This window comes from Lampris incognitus, chromosome 2, assembly GCF_029633865.1.
Source record: "Lampris incognitus isolate fLamInc1 chromosome 2, fLamInc1.hap2, whole genome shotgun sequence".
NCBI classification, from domain to species: Eukaryota; Metazoa; Chordata; class Actinopteri; order Lampriformes; family Lampridae; genus Lampris; species Lampris incognitus.
This window is the reverse complement of record NC_079212.1, coordinates 40,727,146-40,734,279: the sequence shown is the minus strand read 5'-3', so window position 1 is coordinate 40,734,279 and position 7,134 is coordinate 40,727,146. Positions and strand designations below refer to the sequence as shown.

Below are 7,134 nucleotides of genomic sequence, written 5' to 3'. Positions count from 1 at the left end.
TCAATAGCAGCAACAGCAAAGCATTTAGGTAAATGAGGGTTTGTTGACACCAGCTGCTTTAAAGAGATTGCCACTAAAGTGGGCCCTGTGCCACTACCTGGCACACCAAAGACTCCATGGCAGACTTCCACCTTAAGAAGCTCTACCTCTTGTTCAGTTTCCTGTTTGTGGTGGCACACAAAGCAAAGCGAAGAACTCCAGCTATATTTATTGTCTACAGGCCAACATGCAAACTAAAGCGGCTGAGAGGACCCCTCTGTCAACACATGGCAAAGGCTGAATGGTGTTGTTTGTCAGTGGGTACCAATGTCAGACTATTACCGAACAAACCCCATGCTGCATACACCCTGCTTGACATTGATTAAGAATGATTGCTAACAAGCGGACAAACAGCAGCGCTCGTTTAACCTCGCTGAAAAATCCATGGCTGCGACTAGCAATACGAGCAGGTCCATCCGTTAACTCGGTATCGATTGCCATTATGTCTAACCCGTCCATCCTTCATAGTTTACTGAATGTCACTTCCAAGTGCCTCCCCTGTTTCCTTGCTGCGCTCTCATGGTCTGCCCTGTTGTCAAAATAAAGCCGCTTGTTCCACCATCCCGTTGTCCCTGGACAGTATGGCCAGGAGCAGCTGGTGCACAAGGATTTTTTTCCCCTCACAGCTGTTTCATCGTCTTCTGTTCTTTGCAAGTGCTTACCGTTGTGGGACTCTGGTCCCTGCTCTTTTAGATAGGGAGAAAGTTAAGTTTTCTGTTAAAAGTGGTGAGTGCAAGCCAAAGCGTCAATATTTGATGCTCAGTTTAATCACCTTGCTTTTGCACTTAAGCTGCTTGTGTGCTAAACTAGCACACTGAAATCCAGTTTTCCTCCCCTCTGCTTGGTCGGGCCATCGTGTTCTGTTCTGTTATATTGTCCCACTCCACTTTACTGCCATTGCAGAAAGGTCAATATGCAAATTAAGCCAATGCTACCATTACTATAGATGGAGAATAACATTGTAAAGTGGCTAACAAGCTCTCAGTCGAGAAAAAAAAAAGCAAAACACAAATAAATTGAATTTACACATAAGGAGTTCTTAATCATTGTCTGAGCTCCTTTCTCATCTCTCTGGACTGCGTTTTTATTCAGCACTTTCCATGTCTAACGACCACAATGTATGCCTCACATTCACCCATTCACACACACATTCACACTCTGATGGTGGAGGCTGCCATACAAGGTGCCAACCTGCCCATCAGGAGCAGTTAAGTATTCAGTGTCTTGCGCAATGACACTTCCACATGCTCTCTGGAGGAGCCGGGGATGGAACCAGCAACCTTCCAATTACTAGACGACCACCTCTTCCTCTTGAGGCATGCCCCCCCATTTTGATAACATCGCTGCAATTCTAGACTAGATTAATCTTGGGGTATAGCTAGCTTTTATGTGCCTCAGTTTTGAGCAACCTGTCTAAATAATTTTGGTACAGGTTTTCACATGTGAACAAAATTGATCCAACCATTCTAAACGTGAGCTTAGTCCTAGCGCTACCAGGCCGGGGCAGTCAAGTCAGTTTAGATGAATAGCCCAAAATCACAAGGTAGTCCCATGGGGCTTTACAATCAGTACAGTGTACATCAATATCAGAATCAGAAACACTTTGTCATTTCATTTCATGCACTTCTGCACATGAAATTAAACGAAACATCATTTCCTCCAGCCACAGCAGTGCAACACAAAGACAAAAACACATATCCAAAAACTACAAAAACATGTATATCCAAACTAACACATATATCTAAGCTAAACAAACAAACAAAAAATCACTGTTCAGGAGAATGAACGCCAGCCATAATGACTGGCAGAACTGCCAGTCTGCATGGGCTAGCAGTTAGCTTAGCCTGCCCCGCTTCCACATCATGTCAGACCGCCCTTGGTTTTTCCTCTTCGGGCGCAGCTCCGGTCAGGGCCGTGGTCCTTGGGCCTACAGGACGCAGCAGACCAAGCTCCCTCAGCCGATCCAACGCCAGCTCTCCCAGCCAGATACCTTCGACATACTTTCCCACACTCCACATGATGACACTAAAAACACAGTCAAGGCTAGGTGGGGCTGCCGCCAGACTGCCCTCAGTGTTATCAGAACTGCCGGTCTGCATGGGCTAGCAGTTAGCATAGCCTGTCCTTCTTCCCCATCCTGTCAGACCGCCCTCAGTGTTACCTCTTCGGGCACAGCTCCAGGCAGGGTTGTGGTCCCTGGGCCCACAGGCTGCAGCAGACCAAGCTCTCCTAGCCGATCCAGCGCCAGCTCTCCCAGCCATCAAACGAAGACAAACTTAGACACAAACATGGACAAAGACACTGCCTGGATGGTACTGAGCAAGGCCGCCGCAAACATGAATTTGCGCCGCCATCTTCCCATCAATATATGACAACTGTGACTGTGATGTCTTGTGACTGAGGGACGTAAAAAGCAAAAAGTATAACAACACACCGGTGTCCTGCCAACACAAAAGTCCTTCCCCATTATTCCAAATGCTACCACAAATTGTGACATTGAGGCTTTCAGTTTTTAAAAGGTAAAAAAAAAGAGTGAAAGGACCTTGTATTGGAAATTGCTGGGATTAAATCACACTGGGGTTTCCAGCTTTCATTCAAGAGGGGGATAAACTGAAGGCCAACCCTTCACTTCCCAATTTAGGCTCACTAAACTCAGCCAGGGATTGGGAAATGCGAGTGGACTTAGGCCAGAAGCTCATCTTCCCGACAGAGATCGCAATAACCACCTTGCGACCAGACCTCGTCCTCTGGTCCAATTCTAACCAGCTCGCTTACATCATTGAGCTCACAGTCCCCTGGGAGGATGCAGTCGATGAAGCGTACGAGCGTAAGAAGCTGCGGTACGCCAACCTAGCAGCCGAAGCAGAGGACAGAGGCTGGAAGGTGAAGGTGCGCCCTGTGGAGGTGGGTTGTAGGGGCTTTGTTGCCAGCTCCACAGCAAAACTCCTGAGGGAACTAGGAGTCAGGGGGCAGGCCCACAGGAGAGTGATCAAAGAGCTAGCCAACATTGCTGAGAGGACTAGCCACTGGATCTGGCTCAAAAGAAGAGGCGCCGTCTGGGCTGCCAGGGTGAACAGCTAACCACAGGTCACGCACCCAGGACCGATCAACCTGTGGTGGGCCTGCCTCAGCGGAGGGTGTCTTGTGATAAAAGGCCGAAACACCCTGTGATGCTGAGGTACACAACTGATGATGTGTCCTGGTGGTGGCAATGTCACTTTTGCAGACATCTCCAGTTTGATCTCCACTGAATCTGTTGCAATGCAATCTTGAATATCTGGAGTAAACCAGTGACCGCTGCGAAAGGGCAGCTGACAATCAGGGAAAGACCAGATGACGGCCTGGAAAGACTGCTGACAGGAGGGAATAGACCCCAACGGGGCTGGTATGGGCTAGCGACTCATACTAGCAGGACCCAACGCTAGTTAGCGTTCCTGGATCCACCCAATATTGCTATGAAAACTTTAAGGAGAAGAATACCCCCAGAGTCTGCGAGAGCAGGGGCGCAAGATGACTCACAGGTGGATCACACGGTAACGGAACAAGGAAAGGATTTGACAACGAGTTGGATGACCAGCACTGCAACCGATGGATCATCAGCACTGGCAGGACAAAAGCTGCACAGCTGCATCTGTGGCTGGTCAAAGGTTACATCAGTGAAGGGTCTTAAAATCCATCAAGGCAAAAAGAAGTGCCTTAGTGAGCTCGGTAAGGGGCCTCGCATTGACCAGTACTTCTTAAGAAGTAGGCCAAATCAGTCGAGTGAAGCCCGGAGGCAGGAGAACCCCCACAGTCCTCAGGGTATCAGCACCCCAGACGAAGCTCAACTTTGCATAGACCCTCCAGTGGACTCCGGTCTGGAGCCCGGCCAGCCACGGCCAGCAGCAGAGAGGAAGATGGAAGGAAGAAAACCTCAAATCCTGTGGCCCAAGTCCAGCCAGAAGATTGAGTGGGAGACCATCAACTCTGACCTTGTCCTCTTACTAGAAGGTCAAAAGGGAACAGTTGAAAGAAAACTGGAGAACATGGGAGCCATCATTTACAGCTATGGCGTAGAGAGATTTGGGGTGAAGGAGAAGATACCCAGTAGGCAGAAAGACCCTTCAACCCAGCCCAAATCCAGGAGACAGCGGGAAATTGACAAGTTGGTGAAGGAGAGAAGACAACTGAGGAAGCAGTGGAGGAAGACCACAGAGGGAGAGAGGGTTGGGCTTGACGCACTGCAGGCTGAAATAAAGCAGCGTTTGACAAACCTGCGAAGAGCAGAACACCTCAGACGACAGCATAAGAGGAAAGAACGGGCTAGGACTCGTTTCTACAGCAACCCTTACAGATTTGTCAAGAGCCTTTTTGACAGCAAGAAAAATGGGAGCCTTAGAGTCCCCATACGAGATCTGGAAGAGCACCTAAAGAAGACCTACTCTGATGTCCGGAGACATGAGCCAGTCACCATCCCGGATGACATGCCACCAATTCACCCACCTGACCACCATATGGACACAAGACCCCCCACATGGAGCGAGGTGGAGAGGACGGTAAAGCAGGCAAGATCGATGTCAGCTCCTGGGCCCAATGGTATTCAGTATAGACTCTATAAGAACACTCCTGGAGTCCTGAAATACCTCTGGAAGCTGATGAAAGTGGCATGGTAGAAAAGAGTCATACCCAGGGCATTGCGAAGAGCAGGAGGCATTCTGACCCCCAAGGAAAAGAACTCTTCCTGCATCAGCCAGTTTCGCCAGATCAGCCTTCTTAATGTAGAGGGAAAGATATTTTTTAGTGTGATTGCCCAAAGGCTCTCCACATTCCTCCAAAGAAACAACTTTGTTGATACATCAGTGCAGAAAGCCGGGATCCATGGCTTCTCAGGATGTCTGGAGCATGCTAATATCATCTGGCACCAGATACAAGCTGCCAAGAAAGAACGGAGAGACCTGCACGTGGTTTTCTTAGACCTTGCCAACGCTTTTGGATCAGTTCCTCACAAGATCCTGTGGACGGCGTTTGATTTTTTTCCATGTCCCCAAAAATATCACAGAGTTGGTCAAGACCTATTTTCAGGATCTCCAGTTCTGTGTCACAACACAGAACACCACCACCACTTGGCAACATCTGGAAATGGGCATTATGGCGGGCTGCACTATTTCCCCTCTGGCATTCACCATGGCAATGGAGCTCGTCATCCGTGCATCTCGATGGATGGTGGGAGGCGAAAGGTCCAGGAATGGCCTGCGTCTTCCACCAATCCGGGCGTAAATGGATGACTTGACCACCATAGCAACAACAAAACCATGCACCAGGCGCCTCCTGCAGAAACTCCAGGAGAACATCAAGTGGGCACGAATGGAGTTTAAACCAAGTAAATCTCGCAGCATCTCCATTGTCAAAGGCCAACTAGCAGATGAACAGTTCTGCATTGGTGATCAACCAATCCCCACAGTCCAGGAGAAGCCCATCAAGAGCCTCGGGCGGTGGTACAATGCAGACCTCAAAGACACCCAGCAACTGGAGCAACTTCACCAGGATACAATCAGTGGCCTCAGGCAAATCAACAACACTGCACTGCCCGGGAAGTTGAAGCTTTGGTGCTTTCAGTTTGGGCTGCTACCCCGACTCATGTGGCCAATAACCATATACAAAGTCTCACTATCTCATGCCAATCGCTTGGAGAGGCTAGTGAACTCGCAGGTGAGGAAGTGGCTTGGACTGCCAAGGTGCCTCAGCAGTGTTGGACTCTACGGCAATGGAGCCCTCGCACTGCCAATTTCCAGCCTGGTTGAGGAATTCAAATGTGCCAAAGTGAGACTGGACATGTCCCTCACAGAATCCCGAGACCCAGTAGTGAGAGGAGTTGCTCCAACCCTAGCAACAGGGAAGAAATGGACCCCGGCTGCAGCTGTACTGGAGGTGAAATCTGCCCTCCGCCACCGAGACGTAGTAGGCCATGTTCAACAAGGCAGAGGCGGCCTTGGCCTGGGAATAAAAACACCTACCTGGCAAAAGGCGACTACTACTGAACGGCGAACTATGGTGATTGAGGAGGTCCGCCGACAGGAAGAAGCAGCCAGATGTGCTAAAGCCGTAGCACAAGCCAAACAGGGTCGCTGGATGAGGTGGGAGGGTGTTGAAAAGAGGAAACTCACATGGAGTGAGCTCTGGAGCATGGAATCAAACAGGCTGAGTTTCATCATCAAGGCCACATATGATGTCCTGCCCTCTCCCATAAATCTAAATCTCTGGTTTGGAGAGAATCCATCTTGCTCCCTGTGTACAGCCCCAGCAACCCTCAAGCATATCTTGGTTGGCTGCAAGACCAGCCTTACCCAAGGCAGATACACCTGGCGACACAATCAGGTGCTCAGGTGCTTGGCAGCTGAACTCGATTGCAAGAGGGTTTCCATCAATGCCCAACCCTTCAACAACATGGAAGGGCCCCGGCGGTTTCCAGCTTTCATTCGAGAGGGGGATACACTGAAGGCCAACCCTTCACTTCCCAACTTAGGCTCACTAAACTCAGCCAGGGATTGGGAAATGCGAATGGACTTAGGCCAGAAGCTCATCTTCCCGACAGAGATCGCAACAACCACCTTGCGACCAGACCTCGTCCTCTGGTCCAATTCTAACCAGCTCGCTTACATCATTGAGCTCACAGTCCCCTGGGAGGATGCAGTTGATGAAGCGTACGAGCGTAAGAAGCTGCGGTACGCCAACCTAGCAGCCGAAGCACAGGACAGAGGCTGGAAGGTGAAGGTGCGCCCTGTGGAGGTGGGTTGTAGGGGCTTTGTTTCCAGCTCCACAGCAAAACTCCTCAGGGAACTAGGAGTCAGGGGGCAGGCCCACAGGAGAGTGATCAAAGAGCTAGCCAACATTGCTGAGAGGACTAGCCACTGGATCTGGCTCAAAAGAAGAGACACCGTCTGGGCTGCCAGGGTGAACAGCTAACCACAGGTCACGCACCCAGGACCGATCAACCTGTGGTGGGCCTGCCTCAGCGGAGGGTGTCTTGTGATAAAAGGCCGAAACACCCTGTGATGCTGAGGTACACAACTGATGATGTGTCCTGGTGGTGGCAATGTCACCTTGGCAGACATCTCC

At 50.1% G+C, this 7,134-nt stretch overlaps 1 protein-coding gene across 1 annotated transcript in view; it reads left to right on the top strand.

Moving 5' to 3' along the window:
* The window catches only part of plch2a (phospholipase C, eta 2a), an 82,262-nt gene that overhangs the window by 50,041 nt on the left and 25,087 nt on the right, over positions 1 to 7,134 (top strand).